Source organism: Lissotriton helveticus, chromosome 11, assembly GCF_964261635.1.
Source record: "Lissotriton helveticus chromosome 11, aLisHel1.1, whole genome shotgun sequence".
Lineage (NCBI taxonomy): Eukaryota > Metazoa > Chordata > Amphibia > Caudata > Salamandridae > Lissotriton > Lissotriton helveticus.
In genome coordinates, this window is record NC_136072.1 from 42,192,322 (window position 1) to 42,215,759 (window position 23,438).

Sequence of the window (23,438 nt, forward strand, 5' to 3'; positions counted from 1 at the left end):
TTGGAATGCCTGGGAGAGTCCGATAGGCCTTCCTTTTTCCTGGTGGCAAATCTCTATATCCCCCCAGGGAAAAATTATGACCATCTGTTGAGTTTACTTTTTTTATATATCAATGAGATAGCCACCATGGAAGAATGCCCTCTAGTGATATTAGTGGGAGATTTAAATGCAAACATTTCTAATTCATCGCAGGTATTATATGCTAACCCAGATAAGGAAGAAATTTGGCACATTCCTGAGTCGTTTTTACCGGATAAAATAAAAACGGACAAGCAGGGATTCCTCCTGCTCGATAGCATTAGAAGTACAGACTTGGTTATCCTAAATGGGAGGATACCAGTCGATAAAACAGCCCAATTTACCTTTCAGTCCTCCGGTACACAAAGCCTATTGGACTACGTAGCTATTTCGTATCAAATGTTTGGGGCCTGTGAAAATCTAGAGGTTATTCCATCATTATGGAGTGATCACAGTGTAATATGCTTGACTTTGGCCTTTAACCTATCCGCACTGAAGCAAGGGCACTTGGGCCAGGGCTCGATTGTCTTTAATAAATCTATTGGTCGCTCATTTTGGACACATAAAAATATCGTTGAGGTAGGCGCGATATTGAAAAAAAGTCTTCCAGAACAGTATGGTTGCCTTTCCGCAAATATTATGCAATTCTTTGAGGCACAAATGAGGGAGATAAAAAATTTAAGCTCAGTACCCTCTGGCCGACGTAGAATAAATCAGGATCCCTCTATCCTGAAGGCTTTAAATTACGAAATTAACAATTTAGTTCGGAAGCAATATAAACAATTTTCTATATGTGTGCAACGGGAAATTAATCGCCTAAAGCGAGTCAGAGGCCGGTATAAATTAAGAATAAAGAGAGATGAGATGGATGGATGCAAAATGGATAGGGTTGAGAGAAGCAGCGAGAGCTAAAGATACAAAAAAGTATTGGCACCTGATCGCAGAGTATTGTGATTCTAGGCAGAGGGCACTCCCCATTCCGATCCCAGAAAGGGAGTGGGTGGACTACATTTCATCACTATATAAATCTAACAGCTCAGTCCCTTTTCAGATGCCTGTAATAGAGGAGGCTGTCTGCATCGAGTATGGTCCCCCGTCAAGGGCTGAAGTGATGGGTTATATAAAGAACGCTAGGACCTCCGGTGCACAAGGACCGGATGGTATACCAATTATGCTAATTAAAAAGGATCCAGCTGCATGGGGAGCCCTCTTGGTGCCACTATTCAACTACTGCTTTCAATCGATTAGTATTCCCTCATTTTGGAAGGGGAGCATTTTAGTCCCGCTGTATAAAAAGGGCTCAAAAAGGTCACCTACTAGTTTTAGACAGATCACGCTGCTGGACGCTGCGGGCAAATTATTCGCAAAAAGTATACCTAAGTATGTGCAGCAATGGGCCCATGACCAGAACATCTTACCGCCAGAACAGGCTGGTTTTCGAAAGAACCACGGAACGCTGGATAACAACGCGGTCGTCCAGACCATTGTGGAGAAATCTGTTTTCTCTAAAAATATGTCAGTCTATACAGCTTTTATTGATTTCTCCACAGCGTTTGACAAAGTAAATCGTCAGACGCTGTGCAGAAAGCTCTCTCATCTTGGTATGCCATACCATCTTCTGGGCCTTATAATTGAATTACACACAGACACTTGGTGTCAAGTGACGATGGGTGGCTCGCAGGGGCTTTCCTGCAGGATTAATACACATAACGGTCTCAAGCAGGGTTGCCTGTTGGCCCCCCTTTTGTTTTCTTTTTATATTTTTGACCTCCCCGAGAAATTAAATTCAGTGAAGGGGGATGCCCCTAAAATTGGTACAATGTCCATTGGTTCCCTACTATATGCAGATGACGTTGCAATCTTTAATTTAACTCCCATTGGTTTGCAGCGTCGTCTGGATGTTTTAACTAAATATGCGGAGGACCATTGTTTGAAAATCAATATCGCTAAAAGCTAAATTTTAGTCTTTCGCAGGAAAGGTTTTCCAATAAAGAAAGGGTATAAGTGGCTGTTGGGGAAGGTTTTCTCAAAAAATGGGCGTGACTCAGAGCACATCAAAAGGTGTGTTGGCAAAGCCGCCTCCCAGGCCGGAGATCTAAATAGATTTTATAAGAACTGCGGGAGACGTCATTTTAATCATGTTCTGTCAGTATTTAAGGTTAAAATCCCCCCAACATTAACTTATGCTGCAGAAGTTTTGGATAGGAATTAGTTGCTCTCTTTCGATAAGGCTGAAGGCCGGTTTTTCCGTCAAATTTGTAATTTAAATTCCTTGGCTGTCCCACATGTTCTTCGTCTGGAATTCCATTTAGTTTCTTCTTACATTTTGTCCTTGGCAGCAGTTCTGAGGTGGGGGAACTCCCTTTTTTGGGGGGATGAGGGCACCCTAAGGGCCGCCTTGAAGTTGGAAATGTTTGCAAAATTAAAAGATAAATCAGCTTTTTTTAGATCATTTGCCAATGCAAACCATTTATTTGGGCTTAATTTAAACTGTGATTTACCCATGCCAAAGCCTGTATTGAAGTTATTTCTAAAGAAGTCAATAAGCATGATTAGTACGGCAAGAGATATGGCTTTAAGTCACCTAAAGCCCGTAACGGGGTGATCTGTGCGAGTGCGATGGGGAGCAGACCCCAGCCCTATCTCTCATGGAATTTGCCACACGGAATTAGAAGGCTAATACTACTCATAAGAACTAACTTGCTGCCCCTGAGAGAAGTACCGGGCATTTGGGAAAATACTCCTAGAGAGGAAAGAATCTGTGAACTTCGTTGTTCCCAAATACAGGATCTTAATCATGTGTTATTTGTGTGCCCAGAACTTCGAAGGGCAAGGCGAATGTTTTTGAGACCTTTATTTATGAAATGTAATATTCATTCTGCTAAGGAGGCACGATCTTTCGTGTTGTCCCCTCCAAATGAAATTACTTGGTTTAGAATATTTCAATTTTTTAAAACATTCCTGGATATTTATTAGAATTGTATTTGTTACTAGCAGCCCGTCCCGACATTGTCCTGGAGCAATTAGGCTTCAGGGCCCCCGCCCGGCCCGACGTTGTCCGTTGTCTCCATATATTGCAGTATTATACCTCCAGGTTTACTTTGCACGCTTTTGTAACCTGCACACGTCACTTTTTCCTCCTGTAATGCAGTATTATACCTCTGTTTACTTTGTACGCTTTTGTAACCTGCACACGTCACTTTTTCCTCCTGTAATGCACCGTTTGGCTCACTTTTGTAATGCACCGTTTGCTTCCTCTTGTATTTTGTTGGCTCACGATTGTAATTTTTGCTTGATTTAAAGTAACGTTTGCTTACTTTGTACGCTTTTGTAACCTGCACACGTCACTTTTTCCTCCTGTAATGCACCGTTTGCTTCCTCTTTTATTTTGTTGGCTCACGATTGTCATTTTTGCTTCATTTAATGTAACGTTTGCTTTTGTATTTTGCCGCCGTTCACCGCTCCTAAATAAATAAATAAATAACCTACCTCATCCGCCGCTCACCGCTCCTCCCCGCCTGTCCGCCGCTCCTCACCGCCTGTCCACCGCTCCTCACCGCCTGTCCGCCGCTCCTCACCGCTCCTCCCCACGCTCATGTCCACCGGTCCTCTTCGCGCTCCTGTATGCCACTCCTCCCCACGCTCCTAACGTCAGCACGCACGTCACTGCCGGCGCTTCTTCCAAGGGACTACTTTTTTTTTTTGGGGTAAATTTTTGAAATTAGGTATATTTATTAAGTTTATATAGCCTATGTCCATCTGCATACCCTGACGATTACAAAGATGTATCAGGTGTGTGGATTGGCGCTGTGGTTCCCGAGTTTACCCGCCTCAAAGGTTCAAAGTTCTTCCTTTATAATCGTAGTATAGATAAAGTATGTCTTTTTTTACTGTATTGGTGTATTTTTGTGGACCTCCGTTGGAGTTCCGTAACAAATAAACTAATTGAATTTAATTGAATTGGCCTAAAACAAGGTAAGTGTTAAAATATATCAGAACATGTAGAAACATATTTTCTAATGTCACAGTTTGCAAAGTGAATGTATTGCTATAAGGATTTCTGAACCACAAGTATGTCCAATGTAGTTCATCCACATATGTATGTCTTAAATTTACCACTTCTTTTCTTACATGGATTAAGGGTTTGTGCATATGCTCAAAGTCTGCCATGTTTTTAGAACATCGAAAATATAGATTCATAATCATGACCACAGAGCATTTCTCAGTGAACCCTCTGAACAATGAAAAATTAATGGAGACTGTAAAGAAGGGATACACGTGCATAAACAGAGCGACCATAAAATCACAATTTGTGTCTTTTGAATGTGTTTGATTCATTTCGGAAAGCAAAAAATGTGACCTCCAATAGAGACTGTGGGGTATTTGGATACTTGTTCAGTACTGCGTTAAATGTGTTTGTTATTTCTAGTATAGTAGTTATTGTATTTTTCTACAGCTACACGAGACCTTCCCACAGCTGATACGCCTCCTCCCAGGCCCTCACCAGAAGGTCTTTGAACTCATGGAGTTTGCCCGTAATTACGTGAAGAAGGAGGTAAGGGATCACCAGGAGAGCCCAAAGGCTGAACAACAAGATTTTATTGACCTCTACATCGACCAGATTGAAAAGGTGAGTAGATGGGTGTTGTCTAAGTGGTCCTACATTAAGGATATTTACATTGTGACCTTTTAGGGACATTCTTACTAATTATATTTTGGATGAAGTATGCAATTGCTTCATATTTCCCAGGTTTTTTCATAGATTTCTTAAAAAAGTACCAACAAGAAGGTAAAGATGCCAACTCCCCCAAAAAACAGACTAGGAAATCGAAAATTTCCTTAGAGAATATAAAGTAAGAAAACATTTTGGAGCAAATGGTGCAGAGAGGAACTCACTAAAAGGGGCAGACATAAGCTCAATTTACTGGGGAAGGAGTATTGAATTCCTTGACGTTTACCTACATTCCTTGTAAGGTAACCCATGTGGGTCCTTACCTCGAGTTGAAAAACCTTACCTTGATTAAACCTGAAAGATGATGGGGTATATTATCAAGGGGTTTTATCTCCGCTTTTTTGGCTTTAAAAGCCAAGAAAGCGGAGATAAAATTATCTCCCTATTACCAAGCTGTCGCTAACACCAGTTAGCGACAGCTAATAGGAGATAGCGACCATCATGGGCCCCGCTTTGCATGTCAGTGATATTTATCACTAATGACATGCAAAGTGGGCGTGCCAAGATGTTAGCGACTGGAAACAGTCGCTAACATCGCTATCTCCTATTACCAACTTTTGGAGATATTCGCGCTAAGCGCGAATATCTCCAAAAGCTAACACCTGCCCTGAGCAGTTCTTAGCCATGTTATCCAATGGGAGGTGGATAACATGGCTAAGAGCATTTGCTCGATAAACATGAATATCGCTGACTTTTCAGCGATATTCATGCATTGCGGCCGTTTTTTATCGCATTTGCGATAAACCTTGCTAATAGCAAGGTTTATCTGCGATAAAAATCGCCGGTTTGCGGCGATAATTTTTGTCTCTAAACAAGTTAGAGACAAAAACTATCGCTAGTTGTTGGTAATATACCCCGATGTTCTTTATATTAAAATTAGGCTTGGAACCCTACCTATTGGGGCTTTCACTGCTAAGTAGTCAACTAAAACAAACATTGGCCAATACACCTGCTCTTTGGGAGGGCTGAAGATGTTTTGCCTGATCTTACTTATGCGCCTTATGAAAGTAAATATTCTTCCCATTGTTTAAACAATATGGGGCTAACACCACTAGTGATGCAATTGGACTGTGCAATCAGATTTACATGCCATATATTGTTCTCCCAGTTGAAGCTTACATCATGTCAGCATGGCCGCTCACAAGGGTGAGACATTAAAGGACCTAGTATTGGCTGCCTAACAATAATCATAATACTTGTGTTTTCTATGTAATTTTATGTAGTTATGTTTTTAAGCTAATCTATTTTGTTTCTGCTTACAAACTATGGGGCATATTATCAAGGGGGTTTATCTCCGTTTTTTTGGCTTTAAAAGCCAAGAAAGCGGAGATAAAATTATCTCCCTATTACCAAGCTGTCGCTAACACCAGTTAGTAGCAGCTAGTAGGAGATAGCGACCATCTTGGGCCCCGCTTTGCATGTCAGTGATATTTATCACTAATGACATGCAAAGTGGGCGTGCCAAGATGTTAGCGACTGGAAACAGTTGCTAACATCGCTATCTCCTATTACCAACTTTTGGAGATATTCGCGCTAAGCGCAAATATCTCCAAAAGCTAACACCTGCCCCTGAGCAGTTCTTAGCCATGTTATCCAATGGTAGGTGGATAACATGGCTAAGAGCATTAGCTCGGTAATGCATGAATATCGCTGACTTTTCAGCGATATTCATGCATTTCCGCCGATTTGTATCGCTTAGGAGATAAACCTTGATAATATCAAGGCTCCTAAGCGATAAAAATCGCCGCAGCTCGGCGATAAAAATATCGCCGCTAAACCAACATAGCGATAATTATCGCTAGTTGTTGGTAATATGCCCCTAAAAATACCCCTGTACCCCAAAACCCAAACCTAGCCCTGAACCCTTAAAATACCCCTGTATCCCAAACCCCAAACCTAGCCCTGAACCCTAAAAATACCCCCGTACCCCAAAACCCATACCTATCCCTAAACCCTAAAACTACCCCAGTACCCCATAACCCAAAACTATATCTGAACCCTTAAAATACCCAAACACCCCAAAACATATACCTCAGTACCCCAAAACATATACCCCTATACCCATACTTACCTTATCCAAACATTTAAAAAAAACATGCTTTTACCATTCATGCATTACAACGTGGTAAAAGAATATAAAATGTAATGCCATGCGTTATATTAGCATTGCGGAGTCATGGTACTTTCGTAATGAAAGTATGCTGAGTGATGGTATGCGGAAAGAAAGTTGCGGAATAATGGGTGTTTACCCTCCCCCGGTAAGTACATTGGTGGCACGGCGGCCCACATCTCCAGCAACATAATCATATTTTTTCACCACCCATTTGAAAAATGCACAGGTCTCTCTCATTGATGGCCAGCACCGACATACACTTTTAGACACACCTCCCGCCACAAGTTCTAGAATTGCGAACTTTAGAGCTGGGGAGCTACGTTCGAATCTCGGCATCAGCTCAACATCCTGTGATTCCAGGCAAATCGCTTTGTCTCCCCGGGCCTACCACAAATGAATGTGTTCTTCTGTAATGTAAATTGTGCTCATGTCATGTTGTCGAGTTCGCGCTATATAATATTGCAAGGAAAAATAAAGTCGGGAAACTCGAGTTCACACACTACTGAACGCGCACTCTTAAGTGCATCAGCAGTGCACTGTGAATCGGAGTGTTTCACAGGCCTGTCACAGTTAAGAAATGCTATCAAAACGAAATCCTACAAAACAATATACTACTGGCCGGCAGCAATTCATACCCGGACAACGTCGGGACGGGCTGCTAGTGTGTTTATAAATTCGTATAAAGACTTACTTGACTTGACTTTATTGACAGCTGAGGCTTGCATGGTTGTATGTCATTAATTGACTGATGTCTTCTGTGGCTTTTGCCTGTTGTTGTGATTGCAGTCTTGCATTCCTCTGTGCATATTATTGCTAACTGATGTCCTTTGTGACTATGCTGTGTTTATTAGTGCTTGCAAACTCAGAATAACGTATTCAGAATATTGTTGTTCTGCTATCGCTGATTACTGTCTGACATGCTTTCGTGTTTGTATTACTGTCTCTCATGGCATTGTGTTAAGTATTCCTGATTGTTCTGTCTCATGAAACCGTAGCTATTGCAGCAGACTGCAGTTTTACGTGGCTGATACATAATCTGAATTTCTCCACAAAACAAGGCCCAGAAATGGGTTTTCTACAGCCTCTGGTGCTATGCACTTAGTCAATTTGCCAACGTGGGACACGTCCCACTAAGCATTACATGAGTGATGTGTGTTTTATCTAACAGTCAGGGCCAGATGTAGGTAACTCATTTTTACCGACTCTAAAATACCGATTTTTACTGAATCGGTATTTTAGAAATGGGAAATGAGATGTAGCTCAAAAATCGTAAAAAAATACCGATTCGGTAAAATTCGGAAACCCCGACTCGGTATTTACCGAATCGGTATTTACCGATACGGCAAATTTCGATTCGGTAATTCACATGCAATCCTAAGGGCCCGGAGGCCCATAGGAATGCATTGAATCTACCGAATCGGTATTTACCGATTCGGTAAATACCGAATCGGTAAATACCAAGTCGGGGATACAAAATATCAGGCAGTTGAAGTATCAACCAATCACGTGCCTCCACCCCGCCCCTCAGCCAACCAACAGAGCAATAGACCAATCCTGTGCATCCACCCCACCCCACAACCAGGAAGTGGCCACACCCATGCAGGTGCAGTGTACCTGATCACACAGGAGAGCAGTTACACAGAGACAGGCTGTTGTGAAGTAGAGCCCTGCAGGACAAACAAATGGATCCCCAAGACTCTCAGAGGGAAGGTGCAGAGAGGAAGAGGAAGATTAAGTTCAGCACTGGTGAACTTCAGGTGCTGGTGGAGGAGGTCGTCAAGTACTACCCAAAAATCTTTGGAAGCAGTCCCTGCAGGTACCAGAGGCTGTCAAGAGGAACACCTGGCTGGGGATCCAGACCAAAGTAAAAGCAATAGGAATGACCACCAGGGAAGTGGACGATCTCAAGAAGAGATGGTACGATCTAAGGATCATTACTAAGAAAAAACTGTCAGCAAGAAGTAAGGAGGCCAATGCTACAGGTGGAGGGAAGAACAGGGCACCTGCTCTAACGGACCTGGAAGAGCTTGTGGAGTCCACACTGGAGCCAGAGTGCGTTGTGAGGATTGGTGATGCAGACAGCTCAGCCCGTGCTGCAGCTAAGAAAGGTAAGGGACATGTCCATCATCCCACAACCCCTGCCTGTGGCCCTCCCCCAATGTGGCTATGTGTTGAGGAAATCCAGTACTGACTTCAGCATTCACCTGCAATGCATTATGGGAGTGGTAGTCATAAGAATACCCATATGAGCAGTCAACATGAAATGTTGTCAGGCATGCCACACAATACAATCAGAGACATGGGAGGAGCAGGAAATAGTGATATAATAATGTGATTTAATAGTGAATTACACGGTGAAAGCACCACTAAGACACTGTCCATATCTGTCCACAGGGGAGACATCACGCAAGTCACTGCAGGTGAGGGAGAAGACACATCCCCAAAGGGATAGGAGTGAGCAAGAAGGCAGGGATGCAGGGCCCAGCAATGCAAGACCTACAGCGCCCTGCACACAAGCAGCTGACACACTAGAGGCAGACAACACCATGCAACTTGAAGCATCTCCAGTGCTCCTTGACTCACCACAACATGAGTCACAACAACCAGACACACCAGCAGACACAGAGGTGTCAGACATCTGCAGGCCCGTGAGGGATGAGGGTCCCCCGCAAAGGATCCTACAAACATCCTCCAATGAGGAAAGGGAGTGTAAGGAGTCAATACAGTCAATGGCAGGAAATGCACCAGGTCATACATCCACTCCTGTCATCCGATCCGTAGGAACAAGACGTCGTAGGGTCCGGGAGTCAAGAGTCAGTGGCCGTGATGAGGATGTCTTCCGAGGCCTTGAGACCACAATGGTCAAGGTGCAGCGCCTGCAGGCAAAAGGTATAAGTGCAGTGCACAGACAAATGCGCCTTTTGAACACAAATTTCACTGACATGAACAAGGGAATAGCATCAATGGCAGACAGCATGAGGGGCATGGCAGATGGAGTCAGGGACATGTCTCAGTGTGTGATGACACTCTGTGAGGAACTACGTGAGGACCGTGCACAAAGGCGCAGGGAGAGCCATCGAACGCACCAGCAGACAAGGGGCATGCGCCAACTTGCAACTGCGACTTCACTGATGTGTCGCCGTTCAGTTGCGATGCAGGAGGGGCTGGTGCACTGCTGTACTGATCTCACACGGGGGATGGGGAGAGTCACTACAGCAATGGAAGTGCTGCTGACAAACCAGTCAGCCACCACAGGAGCAGAAGGTGTCGGGGACACAGATACCACTAGTAGCAGGTGCAGCACCCCTGTCCCTGAAGTAAGGAGGAGCAGCAGACGCCAGAGTGCCGGTGCTGGCACAGCAGACTAAGCCAACCTCAGGCATCACGCTGGGCTGTTCATGGGCGCAAGCAGTGAGTCTGCCATATTCAGATGGACATGTGAGGGTGAGGTAACCCCCGTCCACCCAGTAGTGTTAGGCACACTAGTATGTGTCATTTGTGGCTTATGTAATTTCAACGTAGTGCAAAATAAACTACGTGCATTGAAGTACAACACGTGCTTTGTCTCTATACTTACTCAGAAGTAGTTGTGTGTGATTTCTGCCCGTCTCTGTCTTCCGTCCGTGGGTGTTGGTACTCCTACTGTGTTGGCTGCTGGTAGTGCCTGCTCATCGTCATGGTCTTCATAGTCCTTCAATTCCACCTCTGTGCCCCTCTTAGGTTGCGAGGTTGTGCAACATTGCCCAGGTTGCAATTATCTTACAGCATGTTACAGGTGAGTACTGCCGTGCCCCCCCACTTTTGTGGAAGCAGCGGAACCGGCTCTTCAGGAGCCCAAAGGTGCGCTCAATGATGTTCCGGGTGGATTTATGTGTCACATTGTAACGTCTCTGGCTGGGGGTTGTGGGGTTGAGGTAGGGTGTCAGGACGAAGGAACGGAGTGAATATGCACTATCCCCTAATGTGAAAGAAAAAAGATACATTACTCAGAGGCACACATTGACATATGTCTGCTTCATCTATCAAGGGAGTGTCACCCATTTATTTACCTAGCAGGTATCCTTCCCCGAATTGACCCGCTGTTAGGCGGGTATAGATCCCACTGTTTTGGAATATGTATGAGTCGTGGGTGCTTCCTGGGTATCTGGCCACTATATCGGTGATAATGTACTTGGCATCACAGATTGCTTGTACATTAATTGTGTGTGATGACTTCCTGTTCCTGTATATGTGCTCAGTGGCAGCTGGGGGGCAAATGGGGATGCGGGTCCCATCAATGCAGCCAATCACGTGTGGGAAATTTGCCATGAGGTAAAAGTCAGTCTTGGTCCTGAGCAAGTCCGCATCAGTGTCTGGGAAGTGGATGTAATGCTCCATTCTTTGCATCATGGCATCCAGGAACTTTCTGAATAAACGCGACAGGCAGCTCTGGGACACCCCACCTACCACAGCAACAACACTCTGGTAGCTCCCAGATGCAAGGAGGTGTATGCTACAGAGCACCTGGACATGGGGTGGGATGGCGAGGGCCCTTGGTCTTGGGTGGTCCAGGAGTGGGTGCAGGTCCCTGATCAGGTCCATGATGGTTTGGGGGTGCAGTCTGTATCTTTGCAGTATCTCTGGCTCTGTCAATTGGAAGAGTGTAATCCTCTGCCTGTAGACCTGCTCCTCCCTTCTCCATTCCCTCTCACCTGCTGCATGTAGCCTTAGCCGTCTTGCTATGACGTAGAAAGCCGTCATTCTGGTTCCAGTGTTGCATTTTGGGGCCCTTTTTTATAGGCTGCACCTGATTACCACCTGCTTTCAATCCATGTTAAATACCGATTCATAAATACCGAATTTTGGTGAAATTCGGTAATTTATGGCTCACCTACATCTCGATGGTGTTGGTTTTACCATTTCTTAATTTCCGATTCGGTAATTTTACCGATTCGGAATATTTACCGACTGTATATTTTCCGATTCAGTAATTTTACCGATTCGGTATAAATACCGAATCGGATTATTTAGCGAGCCGGTAATCTACCGATTCGGTATTTTTTCCGAATCTGTAAATTTCGGGCGAGCTACATCTCAATGTCCAAATACCGGTCGGTAACGGCCGAAATTACCGATTTTCGGCCGTTACCGACCGGTATTAGGCTACCTACATCTGGACCTGAGTCCTCTGAGATTTCACTGGGATAGTCATTTGAACAAATATCCCTTTTGCCCATAAAAGGGTACAATAAGGAAAACTAGGGAGCTATGAATATATTTTAAAGATTCTTTAAGATCAAAATCCTATCTTAATGCACACAATATGAATATTAACTATGATACAAAATAAACAAGATGGTAGCAATGATACCGGTCAGAGGCAGAGCAATAGGAAATATAGTAACATGTTGACAGTTATATGAGGCTTCTGTACATCAATGTCCTCAAGCCCTCCTTTTCTAGGCTCACTAAGCTAATCTTAGCACCAAAAAGAGACATACTCGAGTTTCAAAAATGGTTCACACCCGAATACCTTTTCTAAACAATAGAACCAATGTTCAGTGAAGAAAAAGTGGCTATGTCCTCGACTCGGCTGATAAGCCAAGTGGAGAACTTGATGTCCCTTCCTTTTCAGCAATGATAGGTGGTTACGACTACTCAGTGACCCTCAATCTTGTATCCCCGGAGCTAAGTTTCTCACTATCTAATTATGCTTTCTTCTACTTTATATACTCTGTTGAGCATTAGTGGACATTTTCAGAATGTACAATTAGGGGTAAAACCCCTCTAACCTTACACTTACTTACAGCCAATACATTTTGCCTCTTGCTTAGAACCATTATCTGGGAAATCCATATATCAATTTCTATGAAGCATTGCTCATTATTTAATGCTTGGCCGGGGTCGCTGTTGTCGGAGTTGAAGAACAGAACAGCATGTGGGGTATAGGGATGCCTTTAGTGGTGCAGGAGTTTTGAAGTAAGTGTGCCAGCCTGATGTTGGTGTATTATGCAGTGTGAAGTCCTGATTATGGATGATAGGCGCACAATCAGGAAGACAGGAGACTGCTGGTGCTCTATGTGACTTTGTACTAGCAACTTATTAAGTGAAACTCTTTCCTCTGCAGGCCAAAAATGATCCAAACGCTGCACTTGATGAGGCCCACCTGGTTGAAGTTGTGTTGGACTTATTCTATGGAGGTTCAGATACAATGTCTGTAACACTCCTTTGGGCCCTGCTTTATGTGGTACAATATCCCGATATACAAGGTGAGTTGGTGAATAAAGGAACATTCAAGTATACCAGTGTACATGATCTTTAAATACTATCACATGGAGGAAAAGTATTGTGATTGCCTTTCAAGGTGACATGAGTACAGCTATTGATGCTTGCACCCATTATGTAGCAACATGATAAAGAAATAGAATATTGTTATTTGACGCGCAAAATACTGTAGTTAAAACCATGTTGACAAGAAAAACCAGGAAGTGCAAACACCCAGTGCAGCGTTTTGGACGGCTTTGATGCAAGATGGGCTCGCATGAAGATCTCCTGACGTACTGATCGACAACAGGAGAACGCTTCCTTCCACAAGTACACTGCGCACTAAACGCCGACAGAGCTCATTTATCGACACCGGCAATCCGTCTCCAAATAAACGCAGGCGCCCGACTTGCCAGCAGAGACAGGCGGGACGGGCTGAATTTAAACGCCTTGCCACAGCTTGAAATCAATCTTTTACTGAACTTCCCAGCTTCTTGTAGCCAAGTGCAAGATCGGTCCTGATGAGAACTACACAGTTATGTTAGTTCGAAACGCGTAGGTCTATTTACAATTGCCACAGAAATATTAATTCACATCAAATTTACTGTGAAATCAACATTGGCTTTCTTTGCTGTTCATGTTTACAGCATGTATTGAATCATTTATGTTTTCATTGTTAATTGTTGTTTTGTGACGGGATGAGTGAGGTATGAATGAGGATTGACTGTTACTTAATGAGTTTATAATCACTGTAAATAACGTTTTTTGTGCACTCCAGATGTTTTAATATTTGTACCAAATTTGTGTGAGTCACTATCAAAATAGAAGTGAAAAATTGAAAAAGTTATAAAAAAAACAGTTTTGATTTATTCAATAAACATATCGTTCAAGTCGTATGTTTATACAAATAAGTTTTCAGTTTTGAATTTTGCGGCATTTGCACTGTGTTTGTTCATTATATGACAAGAAAAATCAATCACAGAAAACCTTTATAGCATTTGACATAGCATGTCACAGGAAATGTCAATCCTCAAAAGGTGCTGCCAAGCAAGGCAACATTCTAGAATACATATTATTGGTGATAGAGATGCAGGACTGGGTAAATTAGATTGCTGTTTTTTTTTTGTGCTTTTTTTTTAATCCTCATTTCACCATTGGCAAACACAAATGAACACAAACAGCCCTAGTTGTGTCCTGGGCGCCCCGGGCTGAAGTTGTTGCTTATGCCTTAGGCCGGCCTGGCCGGCCCATTTTGTCCAGGGCATGGTGTAATCATAGGACCCCGAGGCTTTAGACCAACCTCATTTCTTTTCCCCACTCTAACAAGGGATCCCACACCATACTATTTACATTTTGTGTAATGCCAGCTTCAAGGCGTGCCATTCTCAATGCAGCTCTAAGCCAATTCTCGTACAGGGGGGGCTCGGGTCTTTCCAGATCTTACAAATCTCTCTGCGGGCAACAAGAACAAGGTTAAAAAATAAAGCCACCTGTGTTTCACCAAATCTACAAACAAAATCCGTGTCTAAACCAAAAAACATTCTAACTGTGTTCAACTTAATTTTAACCTTATAAATGCCCTCCAAAGCTCTCTCTACATTGGCCCAGAAAAGATCTAAACTGGGACATTCATAAAACATATGGATGTCGTTGACCTCCAGCAAACCACATCTAGGGCAACAGCATGGTGAAGAGGCAAACTTAGATATCTTTTTGGGGGTGTAATATAACCTGTTTAAGACAAAAAAATGGTTTTTCTTAAGAGAATCAGTCCTGACAAATCTGTAAAGATAGTGGAGAGATGTTTCGTATAGTGTGCTTGAAGCAGCCTCTAAGGGAGATGAATTCCAAACAGTATGCAATGGTGGTGTATGCCCTTCCTCAACCTCAAGCATACTTCTATACCAATACCCCACTTCTTTTTTCTTATACCCAGGTGTTAAAAGGGCGGATTCAATGTCCCAATTGCCACAGATGTTAAGCTTCTCTACAGAAAACCAAGAACAAAGTTGTATATATTTGAATCTGGAGAAAGAATCTCCAATCTTTAGCCTCAACACCTCCCAAGGAAGAACCCCTTCCGATGTTACCAGGTCAGACCACACTGTTATGCCAGCCCTTTTGATAGGAATGGAGAGACTGTCTTTAAGGCATATTGGTAAACCCGGGGAATCCCAAATTGGAGCTAGGTCAGAATAATATTTTCAAAACCTTTAGACGTACCTTTTTATAGAACTTTGGTGCCCCAAACTTGTACAAGAAACCGGGCCCTCCCCCTTCCTGACGAGCCATAATCCCCAAGATCTTTCCCCAGTTGGATTCGTCATGGTTAGAGAGGAGACTACGGATGTTCTTTAGTTGGAAAGCTAGGGCATACCCCAGGACATCTGGAAGAGCTAAACCTCCCTTTAACAGTCTTCTTTTCAATTTCTTCCACGATAACCTAGAGTTCTTATTAATTTAGATAAAACTTCCAATTTTTCCTTGAATTCTACCGAGCATTCTTTCAGGGAAAGCCAGGGGAATCATATTAAAAAGGTATGTAATCTTGGGCAGTATCACCATTTTAACCAAGTTGACTCGGCCGTATATCGTTAAGGGGAGGTTCTGCCATCTCAGAAATTATTATTATTATTATTATTATTATTTATTTTTGTAGAGCGCGTAGTCACCAGGAGGTATCCCAGCGCTAGAAAATCCTATCTCCTGAGTACAGTGGGACAAGGGAAGGGGAAAAGGGAAAAAGGACAGGGAGGGTGAAACGAAAGAACAAAATAAGGGCCAAGAGTGATTCACTGTGGAAAGAGGTGGGTTTTGAGCTGTCTCCTAAAGCGGAGGTATTGAGGTTCGAGGCGGAGGACTCGGGGAAGTGTGTTCCAAAGTCGTGCAATCTGGACTGAGAAACGCCTTCCTCCAGACCAGGCTCTCTTGAATTTGGGGGCAACAATGAGATTTTCTGTGTCAGAGCGGAGGGGTCTTGAGGATTTGTAAGGTGTGATGAATTTCTTGAGAACAGGGGGGCCTTGATTTCGTCGTAGTTTGTAGGCCAGACACAGGGCCTTGAATTTGACCCGCTCTCTTATGGGAAGCCAGTGGAGGAGTTTTAAGGCCGGTTTGGCCGATGCTCTGGCAGGGGTGTTTGTGAGAATCCGGGCCGCGGTATTCTGAATTCTCTGAAGTTTGTTCAGAGTCACCTCTGGGGCGCCTAGGTATATCACGTTGCTATAATCAAGCCTCGAAATTATTAGGCCTTGAATAAGCAACTTTTGAGAGTCGGTGGGCAGGAGGGGCAGGACTTTCCTCAATGATTTCAGAAGTCCAAAGCAGGTCCCGGCCACTTTCTTTGCCTGCACAGTGAACGAGAGGTCGGTATCAAGCCACACTCCCAGACTCTTTACTTCCTCTCTGGGTTCGGGAAGAGGGCCCAGACAGGCTGGCCAGATGTTCGGGGACAGTGTGAATCCTGGTGGGCCAAGGAGCAGAACCTCCGTTTTTGACCCATTTAATTTTAGGGCAAAGGTGTTCATCCAGTGATGGACCTGCGCAAGGCAATTGAATAGGTCTGCTGGTTGTTGTTTGGGGTGGGATAATGACACAACCAATTGTGTGTCGTCAGCGTAACTGACGACACTCACTCCGAATGGCGTGATGACCTCCTCCAATGTGGACATATAGATATTAAATAATGTGGGGCTCAGGGAGGAGCCCTGAGGCACGCCACATTGGAGGGGAATTTCGGAGGAGCGGGCGTTGTTCTCCCAGATTTGGTAGGTCCGTTGAGCCAGGAAAGATGTGAGCCAGGCTAAGGCGGAGCCCTCTACACCGGCTCCCTTGAGTCTTTTAATAAGAAGTCGGTGGTCGACGGTATCGAAGGCCGCGCTTAGGTCGAGGAGGATCACTGCCACTGATCCTCCTCCGTCCAATAGCGTTCTGGCCTCCTCAACCGCTGCTAGGAGGGCGATGTCTGTGCCCTGCCCTGGGCGAAAGCCCGTCTGGGAGCTTTTTAGTATGTTATTGACTTCCAGGAACTGGGAAAGTTTTCTATTAACCAGTTTTTCAGCAATCTTGCTGATTCCTGGGAGTAGGGAGATGGGCCTATAGTTCGCCAGGTTTTCGGGGTCAAGGGAGGGTTTTTTTAACAGAGCTTTCACGACCGCCGCCTTCCAGCTTAGGGGTACAACTCCCTGTTGGAGTGAGGTGTTAATCAGGTGGGTCACGGGGGGGATGATCATGGGGGCAACCTTTTTAAGAATTCGGAGTGGGGCGGGATCCTTAGGAGAGCCGCTTTTTATAGATGTTAACGTGTTTTCCACTTCTTCAGTCATGACTTGACCCCAAGAAGAAAGACGGCAGGGTGTTGAAGGTTGCAGGGGATCGAGTTCCTCGCACAGAGTCGCGGAGGGAATAGACTCGAGGATTTTTAGGATTTTCCCGTGAAAGAAATCCGCCAATTGTTGGCATTTGGTCTGGTCAGCTGTAGGGTCAATGGGATGTTTGGGTCCGGGTGCTGGGGTTTTCAGAAGGTCTTTTAGGATGGCATAGGATTCCTTGCTGGAGCATACTGCTTTCTCTATTCTCTCCTGAAAAAACACAATTTTGGTTTTACGGATGGTGGTTTTGTAATTAAGGAGAGAAGCAGAGTAGATCTCTTTATTTGTTTCCGATTTGACTTTTCTCCAGGATCGTTCCGTCCTCTTGCACTCTTGGCGCAGGGCTTTAAGCTCTGGTGTGTACCATGGAGCCGAGGCTACTCTTTTGGGGTGTTTAAGGAAGGAGGTTTTAGGGATGAGTAGATCAAGAGAGGAGGTGATCCATTCATTGACCTGCTTATCGGCAATAGCAGGGTTGCTGGAGAGCTCAGGAGTGGACTTTGCTAAAGCGGCGGCCCATTCCTCAGGTGCAAGTTTATGCCACCGTCTGTCAGTGGTCTGAATTTTAGGGGTTTGAGGGTTGATGGGGGGTGTATCCCAGGAGATTGGGACAAGAAAGTGGTCCGTCCAAGGGAGGATCAGGGGAGGCTTAGTGGTGATGGCTGTCGCATTAGTGAGGACGGGATCCAATAGGTGTCCCTTCTCATGGGTGGGTTCATTGTTTACCAGTCGGATATTGAGTGACGACAGGTCTTGGAGTAGGTCAGCGGCTATCCGATCTGTAGGGTCTTTCAAATGTAAGTTTAGATCGCCTAAAATGAGAAAATTGCCGACAGAAGATGCTAGTTGTGCGACTGATTCAATGAGGGCGTTAAGGAATTTTCCCGGGGGGCCCGGAGGGCGGTAGATCAGTAGCCCCGACAGAGAGTGAGCTGGGGAGGATTGGATGGAGAATTGGCAGCTTTCGCAATCCTTGATTTGAGCATCAGTAATTCTACAAGTGAGATGCTCCTTAAAAATTATGGCTACCCCCCCTCCCCTCCCTTTGGGTCTGTGTAGGGCTTGACAGAGGTACCCAGAAGGCAAGGCCTTGACAATGTCCGAGTCGGTGCTGTCTGATAGCCACGTTTCGGTGAGAAAGAGCAAATCAAAGTCATGGTCTAGAATTAACAAATTTGTTTCAATTGCGTGTTTAGGGAGGGAGCGACAATTAAGAAGTCCGATCTTAAGTCCGGGTTTTGTAGATGCAGTAGGGGATGGAGCGCAGCGCGTACAGTAGTAGAAAGGTTTACCTTCGGTATGCGTGTGGTGACAGGCCAAGATTGTTCTCGGTTGAAGTGCGCGGAGCATGTCTCCGGTATATACCACGCGCTCACATGGGATTTCCTGCAGCATTTCTGGGCCTGGGTCCGTCTGGGCCCGGATGGGCCCAGACGGGCTTGCCCTTGGCGCGCCTTCGGCGCGCTGACGGCGCGCCCGCTGCGCCCGTCCGCTGCGCGGACGTGGGGCACACATGTTTATGAGGGGCAAGTGGGCGTGGCCGCAGGCGAGTGGGCGTGGCCAAAGTTAAAAGCACATCAGATACACAAAAACAAACACTCCCGGCTGTGCCTCAGGAGGAATAGCGTTATCAGCGCCCTCGCAGTTCAGAGCGCTTTAAATGGTGTTTGTGGAAGGGGGGGCGTGGCCTCGTAGTGGGCGTGTCCTACTCCGTGTGAAGATAATGGAGTTTCTCAAAAGCGGCGATTTCGCCTTTCCCAACGCTCGTTTCAGCGTGGGAAGCAGGTCCCTGCACACAGCAGTCGTGTGACAGGTAGGGGGTGAGTGATAATTAAAAAACAAATTTTCAAGTTAAAAGCACATCAGATACACAAAAACAAACACTCCCGGCTGTGCCTCAGGAGGAATAGCGTTATCAGCGCCCTCGCAGTTCAGAGCGCTTTAAATGGTGTTTGTGGAAGGGGGGCATGGCCTCGTAGTGGGCGTGTCCTACTCCGTGTGAGGATAATGGAGTTTCTCAAAAGCGGCGATTTCGCCTTTCCCAACGCTCGTTTCAGCGTGGGAAGCAGGTCCCTGCACACAGCAGTCGTGTGACAGGTAGGGGGTGAGTGATAATTAAAAAACAATTTTTCAAGTTAAAAGCACATCAGATACACAAAAACAAACACTCCCGGCTGTGCCTCAGGAGGAATAGCGTTATCAGCGCCCTCGCAGTTCAGAGCGCTTTAAATGGTGTTTGTGGAAGGGGGGGCGTGGCCTCGTAGTGGGCGTGTCCTACTCCGTGTGAAGATAATGGAGTTTCTCAAAAGCGGCGATTTCGCCTTTCCCAACGCTCGTTTCAGCGTAGGAAGCAGGTCCCTGCACACAGCAGTCGTGTGACAGGTAGGGGGTGAGTGATAATTAAAAAACAATTTTTCAAGTTAAAAGCACATCAGATACACAAAAACAAACACTCCCGGCTGTGCCTCAGGAGGAATAGCGTTATCAGCGCCCTCGCAGTTCAGAGCGCTTTAAATGGTGTTTGTGGAAGGGGGGGCGTGGCCTCATAGTGGGCGTGTCCTACTCCGTGTGAAGATAATGGAGTTTCTCAAAAGCGGCGATTTCGCCTTTCCCAACGCTCGTTTCAGCGTGGGAAGCAGGTCCCTGCACACAGCAGTCGTGTGACAGGTAGGGGGTGAGTGATAATTAAAAAACAATTTTTCAAGTTAAAAGCACATCAGATACACAAAAATAAACACTCCCGGCTGTGCCTCAGGAGGAATAGCGTTATCAGCGCCCTCGCAGTTCAGAGCGCTTTAAATGGTGTTTGTGGAAGGGGGGGCGTGGCCTCGTAGTGGGCGTGTCCTACTCCGTGTGAGGATAATGGAGTTTCTCAAAAGCGGCGATTTCGCCTTTCCCAACGCTCGTTTCAGCGTGGGAAGCAGGTCCCTGCACACAGCAGTCGTGTGACAGGTAGGGGGTGAGTGATAATTAAAAAACAATTTTTCAAGTTAAAAGCACATCAGATACACAAAAACAAACACTCCCGGCTGTGCCTCAGGAGGAATAGCGTTATCAGCGCCCTCGCAGTTCAGAGCGCTTTAAATGGTGTTTGTGGAAGGGGGGCGTGGCCTCATAGTGGGCGTGTCCTACTCCGTGTGAAGATAATGGAGTTTCTCAAAAGCGGCGATTTGGCCTTTCCCAACGCTCGTTTCAGCGTGGGAAGCAGGTCCCTGCACACAGCAGTCGTGTGACAGGTAGGGGGTGAGTGATAATTAAAAAACAATTTTTCAAGTTAAAAGCACATCAGATACACAAAAACAAACACTCCCGGCTGTGCCTCAGGAGGAATAGCTGATCAATGTCCTTGGCCACCCTCTTAATATTTATCTGGGGTATATTGGTTATGTCATGAGTTATTAATATACCCAGATATCTGAACTGACTACTTTGAACTCCATACCAGTTGTTAGTCCCCCAACACATTATTTCAGTTTATAAAGAATTAGTGAGGTACCCTGAGTATTGGCCAAAATCAGACATAATCTCATCTACTCTGGGGAGAACCTCTGCAGGATTGTTTGTATAGATCATCAGATCGTCCGCATACAGCGCAAGCTTACAGCTGTACTCATCCACTTTGAACGGAGTTATTCGCTCATCCAACCTCAACGCTTGCGCCAGGGGCTCAATGTAGAGGTTGAACAAGAGGGGCCAAATAGGACACCCCTGCCTTGTTCCCCTACTGATGTTAAAACGAGATGTCAACAGACCATTCAACAATATATTAGCAGAGGCCCCTTGATAGCAGCCTCTCAGTACATGGGGAAAGATTGTCCCGAACCCCATGACGTTCAGGACATCCCATAGGTAGCCCCAGTTGACACGGTCGAAGGCCTTCGCCGCGTCATATGCAGCCACAGCCAGGGTTTCCGACCGTGCCACAGCCAGATCTATGCTGCCGATCAACTGGGAAGTCAGTTCATGGATGTACCTACCAGGCATAAAACCCTTTTGGTCAGAATTAATGAGTAGGGGAGCCAGTTTGGCCAATCTCCCTGCCAAAATGCTGGTAAAGATCTTATAGTCCGCATTTAACAGGGAGATTGGCCGAAAAGAGTCTGCCTTAAGAGGGTCCTTCCCTGGTTTAGGTATAAGAACAATTGTGGACTCCTTCCAAGAAGGTGGTACCCTACCCTCCAAACTATACACGTAATTGAAAAGTTGACAGAGTCTTGGGAGTAAAACGTGCTGGAGAACTTTATATACATCACCAGGGAGGGCGTCTGGACCGGCTGCTTTGTTATTTTTAATCTTTTTTATATGAAGACTTACTTCTTCGATCGTAAATGCTCCATTCAAAATCTCACGCCCTTCATCTGTCAATTTAGGTAGGGCCCTATTTTCTAACCACCGCAGTGAGTTATTAGCGCTTGGGGACTGTTCTTCCTTATATAATTCAGAGAACATGGCAAGAAGGCGTTCCTCCATGTCTTCTTGTTTAGAAGAGATGGTACCCTGGTCATCGATAATTAATGTATTGATATTATTTCACACCCGGTCTGCCCTGATCTTGGTGGCCAGGGTCGCCCCTGCTTTTTCTCCATACTCATAATTTTCCATAGAGTATGTAGCCCACTGAGCCTTAACTTTCTGGTCCAATAATGCTCGATATTCAGATCGGAGGCAATCTAGATCTACCAGGATCTGAGATAAATTATCTGCATGTGATTTCTGCGTTAAATTCTCTAGATTAGAGATTTTGTCTTCTAAGTTTTTAAACTTCAATTTCTCTATCCTGTTATTAGAACAGATCAGGCTATGGAACTGACCTCGAATATAGGCCTTATATGTGTCCCATACTATTTCAGTCGGGGCTGATCCCCAATTATCGGAGAAAGAGTTGGTAGTAGATACGGTTACCATAGTAATCAAATCTGGGTCCTTAAGAGCTGTACGTTGTAAAGTCCACCTGGAAGTGGTTGCTCTAATAAACACCCTTTTTGAAAGAATAAACATCACAGGGGCATGGTCAGATAATATACTGGGCAATACTTCTATCTCTACCAATTTGTCCAGACATAATCTATCCATAAGAACATAATCCAATCTAGAGGCATGCCCATGCTTTTTGCTAAAATATGTGAAGTCCGGCTCGTTTCCCTTCTTAGCTCTCCAGGCATCGATTAGCCCAAGCTCGTGCATCATATTTTTCATGGCTGATCGAGATCTCGGAGCTGCAATGTGGCGGCTGTGGTTGGACCGGTCTTGCTGGGGGTCGAGGAGGATGTTAAAATCCCCTCCTATATCTATAGGGGTATTAACCTGAGCCAGAGTGAACTGTATGTTTAATATGCTAGAAGGATCATCTATGTTTGGCCCGTAGTATGATATAATAGTTACTTCCTTTCCACTAAACTCGGCCCCTGCTAGGACCCACCGCCCTGACTGGTCTGTTAAACTATATTTTAGAGTGCCGCCACTACCCACTTTAATCAGAATGGCTACTCCCTTATTAGTGACAGACTGCCCGGAGCAGCAAAATGAGGCTATCCATCTAATTTTTCCAAAAAATTCCCTTGCCTCAGTGATACTTAAATGAGTCTCCTGAAGGAGAATCATTTTAGCCGTGGACTGCTCTAGATATTTTAAAATTAACATACGCCTCCGAGGACATCTAAGCCCATTGACATTCCAGGAAATACAAGATATGTTATTATCCGTCATCACCTGGTCTCTCTCGCCCTGAAGCGTGGTGAACCCACTTTTCTAAATATATACGCCTGCAATTATTGTGAAATGAGGAAATTTTTTTGTTTTTTCCCCTGCCATCCCCCACCCTTTCCTCCCCCTCCCTCCCTGGGGAACCCTCCCTTCCTTCATGAGCCTTGAGCTCCTTGACGGAACCTGCTCTCTCCCCCCAAACTATATGGATTAGTAAACGAAAAGGTGCTTGCTTTTCTAGGATGATTTGGCCTAATTT

The 23,438-nt window shown here is 45.1% G+C and overlaps 1 pseudogene across 1 annotated transcript in view; it reads left to right on the forward strand.

Annotated features, from left to right (window-relative positions):
- Positions 1-23,438, forward strand: part of LOC144790702 (cytochrome P450 2D28-like) — a 398,581-nt pseudogene that overhangs the window by 241,480 nt on the left and 133,663 nt on the right. Inside the window, exons 5-6 of the transcript XR_013602251.1 lie at positions 4,475-4,648; positions 12,970-13,111. The product of XR_013602251.1 is annotated as a cytochrome P450 2D28-like (transcript). The remainder of the gene's footprint in view (positions 1-4,474; positions 4,649-12,969; positions 13,112-23,438) is intronic.